Raw genomic sequence first — 7,390 nt, 5'->3', positions numbered from 1 at the left:
ATGTGATTATTAAGCATCATATGCCTGTATCAAAATATCTCACATACCCCATGAATATAGATACCTACTATATACCCCCCCGCCCCCAATTTTTTTTTAAAAAAACCTATGCAGCATTACTCCCTAGAAAGGACAGTTCCATAATCTTCCCTGTTGTGTCTGTTGTGCCTGATTGACTTTAAGACTAATCAAAATATAAAGAATTTATCCACTGAGAATTCAGAAATGTCCTTACCAAGTACAATCACATAAAAATAATTATTTACTTATACCAACTATCAGAATTAATTTAACTGTAGCAGCAGTTGATGTGGCACCATCTAATTAATATAGATACATTTTTAGTGACATTAATAATTGGTGGCAAATTGTAAAATACTTAAGGTTATATAGTCAGTGTATTTACTAGCAAGAGAGAATGTGGCATTGGTAGAAAAATAAAACTTTTAAAAAAGAGGAAAGTAGAAGATTTTAGAAAGGCATCATGTGCACTATAGCCTCTTCTATTATGAGGCTTTCCTACTTTTTCTGCCTATGCAGCCCAGTGTGTTGGATGGCAGGAAGCAATGCACAGGTGTTAAGAGTACAGACAGCTCTGGGCTTTACCATACACAGTATTAGATGTGGGACCTTGGGGAAGTTGTTTAGTTTTTCTTGCCTCCTTCCATTCCTTACCCACTTCTTAGAGTTATGGTAGGACTAAAGTGAAATCAGAGACATGGAAAGCGCTTGAAGCATTTGCCTGACACATAATAAATACCCCAGGAAATGTTAACCATCTTTAGATTTCCTCACCCTACCCATCTTTCTGGCCTTCGTTTAAAATAATTAAGTATAAGGTGAAAAATACAAAATGTTTCCAATGTCTAATTCATATTTCTAAGCTGCATAGACTAGACTCTCTTCAGAAGCTCCCCGAGTATGAAAAAGTCTACCCTACTGCCTCTGATCTCATCCATCTCTCTGCTTTTGTGAGCTAAATGTTTTCTGCATGAAATCATTCAAAATCTCCATTGTCAACCAAAAAATTCCACTCCTAGGATCTTATCCTAAGAAAGAATTAAGGATTTATGCTCACATTTAGCTGCAATGTTGTCAATAGTGAGGAAGCGATTTAGAAAAACTTAGTGAACAACAATAGAGGATTCATGGATAAATTGTGGAGCAACACATGTACAATACAATTTTAAAAAGCTCTAAAAAGAATGTTGTATAAAAATAATAATGAAAAAGAAGTTCATTATATATATATATATATATTTAATTTTTAAAGAGCAGGCTATGATGCAAGATGTCCCACATGGTACTATTTTTTAAAGTATACAGGTAGATACAAGCATAGAAAATGTCTGGAAGGCTTTACAGTGACCAAAATGTAGTGCATCACCCACTCACTCCTCCCACTAATGCTGGAATGGTCTACTAGCAAGTCTAGGTAACTGGGCATTCTTGTGTAATCTCAGTCTAAATGCTCCCTTGCTAAACCGAGACTGGGAGAATAAAGAGGGCATATTGGTTACAAGTTAGAAGGTGATAGTCTGCCCCTAATTCTCCCCCTTATACTTCTCAGCTTTGAAGGTTGTGTCCCTGAGGTCTCTCTTGTGGCAGTGTTCACAAGTAGCTAAAGGTATCATGTATGATGTCAGAAGCAAAGAGTTCTATTTCCTGTGTCAGACTTTGCCCATGGTTACTAGGCCCCCTCTGGGGGTCCTTCAATTGATTGTAATCATTCAGGGACTTAAAATTATTAAAATAATAAATGATCAAAATTAATTTCCCTGCCTTTGATCATTACTTGCAATATTTTTAAAAACAAATTATAGATCTACTTAAATATTACACTTCTAATTATGAAATAAATTACATTACCATTTTTTTAACCATAATTGGGAGGGCCTATTTAAACGTCAGAAGTGAAAGGGACTGCTGTATGTTAAGGCAATTGATATTTAAGACCATTAAAACTTCTTACAGACCAGGCGCGGTGTCTCACGCCTAGAATCCCACCACTTTGGGAGGCTGAGGCGGGTGGATCACAAGGTCAGGAGATCAAGACCATCCTGGCTAACACGGTGAAACCCCGTCTCTACTAAAAATATAAAAAAATTAGCCAGGCATGGTGGCGGGCACCTGTAGTCCCAGCTACTCGGGAGGCTGAGGCAGGAGAATGGTGTGAACCAGGGAGGCAGAGCTTGCAGTGAGCAGAGATCACGCCACTACACTCCAGCCTGGGTGACAGAGCGAGACTGTCTTAAAAAAACAAAAAAAAAGGACTTCTTATAATACATTCAGATGGTCATTCCACAGCCTCTGGTAGGAGATTTGTGATTAACCATAAAATTTACTAGTAAAGGTGTCAGGTTCACATATTTTAATGAAGGTATTATAATATTTGTTCTGATTTCTGAGATCACTTTTCAGTCCCTGGCATTTGGGAGCAAAAAAGAATCATTTTAATGAACATTAAATTACATTTTCTCCAAGTTGTAATGTTTCCAACATGAAAAACTGGAGGCACTCACTAGCTAGTAATTTATAAACTACGACCAAATCATACAAAATTGCTCATTTTTGACCTACAAAAAATGGCAATTTCATATAGTTAAACCAAAAATAGTAATAAAGATATATAAATGATTTTTTTTTTTTTTTTTTTTTTGAGACGGAGTCTCACTCTGCCGCCCAGGCTGGAGTGCTGTGGCCGGATCTCAGCTCACTGCAAGCTCCGCCTCCCGGGTTCACGCCATTCTCCTGCCTCAGCCTCCCGAGTAGCTGGGACTACAGGCGCCCACCACCTCGCCCGGCTAATTTTTTTGTATTTTGTTTTTTAGTAGAGACGGGGTTTCACCGTGTTAGCCAGGATGGTCTCGATCTCCTGACCTCGTGATCTGCCCGTCTCGGCCTCCCAAAGTGCTGGGATTACAGGCTTGAGCCACCGCGCCCGGCCTATAAATGATTTTTTAAACAAAGCTTCCCAAAAGTATTTTTACCCAGATATATTTGTTACATACTTTTTGTTTTTTAATGTGGCATTATCAAGAGTTTTATAATCACTCTGGTTTAGCCTATGTTCTAAGGGAGTAAGTTATGTAACTTGCTCTAGGAAATAAATGGGTTAAAAGGGCAACTAGGGAAAGAGCTCCAGTATGGAAATAATCTTATTATTCATTCAAAAAATATTTCTTGAACACCTACTCTGTCAGACACTATACCAAGTACTGAGAACACATCAGTGACTGATTTCCTTTTAAAAATTGTGGGCTAGGCCAGGTGCAGTGGTTCATGCCTGTAATCCCAGCACTTTGGGAGGCCAAGGTGGGCATATCACTTGAGGCCAGGAGTTCAAGACCAGCCTGGGCAACATGGTGAAACCCCATCTCTACTAAAAATATGAAAATTAGCGTGGTGGCACACGCCTGTAGTCCCAGCTACTCGGGAGGCTAAGGCACAAGAATCACTTCAACCCGGGAGGTGGCGACTGCAGTGAGCCAAGATCGTGCCATTGCATTCCAGCCTGGGTGACAGAGTGAGACTCTATCTCAAAAACAAAAACAAAAACAAAATCGAATTGAGCTCTACCTTTTTACTTAATTCTATGTAAATATTCTTATGAATTTGTTACTTATTTATATCCCCTGGGACATGTAGCTCCAGCTCCTGGTTATGTTTTTTTCTCATACTAATATGATTATTATTTATTGTCTTATATCTGATTATGACATGAAAAATATATTTTGCAATTTATAAGTTTATGTTCTTCCTTATGTACCAGTATCACCCTGTTGTATTTTTTATTGTAATGAAATACATATAACATAAAATTCACTTCTTTAACCACTCTTGTTAAATATTTCTTGTTATCAAGTACATAAGAAAAGTGCATCTATGTGCATTAAATCTACGTGCTGTTAACATTGTAGATATACGTACACTGGACACTACATATCCATCTAACATGTAACAAAAGTTCAAAAAGAAAGAAGCAAAATCAAGAAGATTAGCATCTCTTTTGAGAAACTGGCAATCAACGCCTGGTACCAACTTGGCAGCAACAATTTCTAGATCAGTATTTCCCAAAACTGTTTGCCCTCAAAATGCATTATAAAGTAGTGATGAAAGATCAATATGAACCCATGAAATAGGCATGTAGATTAAAGTAAACAGTAGAAACAGTTTCAAGGAAACTACCTTAAAACGATCAAAATTTTATCCATATCACAAATATGCATAAGAAAGGCTGAAGATCACTGAATAGTTGACATACATTAAAGTTTAGAATAAGTTGGTAAAATGGTAAAACCTGACTCTGCATTGACTAACAAACTGAGTACCAGTCATTCGTCCTTCAGGTAACACATACAACTTTTGTCTTAAGATTGCCCACCATTCCTTAAAGAGAGACTTATACATAATAAGAACAAGAGAAATGTGCTTAGTATTTTTCTTACATTTATATTTTTAATGCACTTTTGTTTTTTTTTTTTTTGTCTATCTATCTATCTATCTATCTATCTATCTATCTTCTCTCTTCTCTCTCTTTTTTTTTTTTTTTTTTTATTATACTTTAAGTTCTAGGGTACATGTGCATAACGTTTATATCATGTATAACTCCCCAATGCAATCCCTCCCTCCTCCCCCCTCCCCATGATAGGCCCCAGTGTGTAATGTTCCCCTTCCCGAGTCCAGGTGATCTCATTGTTCAGTTCCCACCTATGAGTGAGAACATGCGGTGTTTGGTTTTCTGTTCTTGTGATAGTTTGCTAAGAATGATGGTTTCCAGCTGCATCCATGTCCCTACAAAGGACGCAAACTCATCCTTTTTGATGGCTGCATAGTATTCCATGGTGTATATGTGCCACATTTTCTTAATCCAGTCTGTCACAGATGGACATTTGGGTTGATTCCAGGTCTTTGCTATTGTGAATAGTGCCGCAATGAACATACGTGTGCATGTGTCTTTGTAGTAGAGTAATTTATAATCCTTTGGGTATATACCCAGTAGTGGGATGGCTGGGTCATATGGTACATCTAGTTCTAGATCCTTGAGGAATCGCCATACTGTTTTCCATAATGGTTGAACTAGTTTACAATCCCACCAACAGTGTAAAAGTGTTCCTATTTCTCCACATCCTCTCCAACATCTATTGTTTCCTGACTTCTTAATGATTGCCATTCTAACTGGTGTGAGATGGTATCTCATTGTGGTTTTGATTTGCATTTCTCTGATGGCGAGTGATGATGAGCATTTTTTCATGTGTCTGTTGGCTGTATGGATGTCTTCTTTTGAGAAATGTCTGTTCATATCCTTTCCCCACTTTTTGATGGGGTTGTTTGTTTTTTCTTGTATATTTGTTTGAGTTCTTTGTAGATTCTGGATATTAGCCCTTTGTCAGATGAGTAGGTTGCAAAAATGTTCTCCCATTCTGTAGGTTGCCTGTTCACTCTGATGGTAGTTTCTTTTGCTGTGCAAAAGCTCTTTAGTTTAATGAGATCCCATTTGTCAATTTTGGCTTTTGCTGCCGTTGCTTTTGGTGTTTTAGACATGAAGTCCTTCCCCATGCCTATGTCCTGAATGGTACTACCTAGATTTTCTTCTAGGGTTTTTATGGTATTAGGTCTAACATTTAAGTCTCTAATCCATCTTGAATTAATTTTCGTATAAGGGGTAAGGAAAGGATCCAGTTTCAGCTTTCTACTTGTGGCTAGCCAATTTTCCCAGCACCATTTATTAAATAGGGAATCCTTTCCCCATTTCTTGTTTTTGTCAGGTTTGTCAAAGATCAGATGGCTGTAGATGTGTGGTATTATTTCTGAGGACTCTGTTCTGTTCCACTGGTCTATTTCTCTTTTGTGGTACCAGTACCATGCTGTTTTGGTTACTGTAGCCTTGTAGTATAGTTTGAAGTCAGGTAGCGTGACGCCTCCAGCTTTGTCCTTTTGACCTAGGATTGTCTTGGCAATGCGGGCTCTTTTTTGGTTCCATATGAACTTTAAAGCAGTTTTTTCCAATTCTGTGAAGAAAGTCATTGGTAGCTTGATGGGGATGGCATTGAATCTATAAATCACCTTGGGCAGTATGGCCATTTCAACGATATTGATTCTTCCTATCCATGAGCATGGTATGTTCTTCCATTTGTTTGTGTCCTCTTTGATTTCACTGAGCAGTGGTTTGTAGTTCTCCTTGAAGAGGTCCTTTACATCCCTTGTAAGCTGGATTCCTAGGTATTTTATTCTCTTTGAAGCAATTGTGAATGGAAGTTCATTCCTGACTTGGCTCTCTGCTTGTCTGTTACTGGTGTATAAGAATGCTTGTGATTTTTGCACATTAATTTTGTATCCTGAGACTTTGCTGAAGTTGCTTATCAGCTTAAGGAGATTTTGGGCTGAGACGATGGTTTTTCTAAATATACAATCATGTCATCTGCAAACAGGGACAATTTGACTTCTTCTTTTCCTAACTGGATACCCTTGATTTCTTTCTCTTGCCTGATTGCCCTAGCCAGAACTTCCAACACTATGTTGAATAGGAGTGGTGAGAGAGGGCATCCCTGTCTTGTGCCAGTTTTCAAAGGGAATTTTTCCAGTTTTTGCCCATTCAGTATGATATTAGCTGTGGGTTTGTCGTAAATAGCTCTTATTATTTTGAGGTACGTTCCATCAATACCGAATTTATTGAGCGTTTTTAGCATAAAGGGCTGTTGAATTTTGTCAAAAGCCTTTTCTGCATCTATTGAGATAATCATGTGGTTCTTGTCTTTGCTTCTGTTTATATGCTGGATTACGTTTATTGATTTGCGAATGTTGAACCAGCCTTGCATCCCGGGATGAAGCCCACTTGATCATGGTGGATAAGCTTTTTGATGTGCTGCTGAATCCGGTTTGCCAGTATTTTATTGAGAATTTTTGCATCGATGTTCATCAGGGATATTGGTCTAAAATTCTCTTTTTTTGTTGTGTCTCTGCCAGGCTTTGGTATCAGGATGATGTTGGCCTCATAAAATGAGTTAGCGAGGATTCCCTCTTTTTCTATTGATTGGAATAGTTTCAGAAGGAATGGTACCAGCTCCTCCTTGTACTTCTGGTAGAATTCAGCTGTGAATCCATCTGGTCCTGGACTTTTTTTGGTGGGTAGGCTATTAATTGTTGCCTCAATTTCAGAGCCTGTTATTGGTCTATTCAGGGATTCAACTTCTTCCTGGTTCAGTCTTGGGAGAGTGTAAGTGTCCAGGAAATTATCCATTTCTTCTAGATTTTCTAGTCGATTTGCGTAGAGGCATTTATAGTATTCTCTGATGGTTGTTTGTATTTCTGTGGGGTCGGTGGTGATATCCCCTTTACCATTTTTTATTGTGTCTATTTGATTCCTCTCTCTTTTCTTCTTTATTAGTCT

The sequence above is a fragment of the Trachypithecus francoisi genome, unplaced genomic scaffold (genome assembly GCF_009764315.1).
Source record: "Trachypithecus francoisi isolate TF-2019V2 unplaced genomic scaffold, Tfra_2.0 Lachesis_group3, whole genome shotgun sequence".
Classification (NCBI taxonomy): Eukaryota; Metazoa; Chordata; class Mammalia; order Primates; family Cercopithecidae; genus Trachypithecus; species Trachypithecus francoisi.
This window is presented reverse-complemented; position numbering follows the sequence as displayed.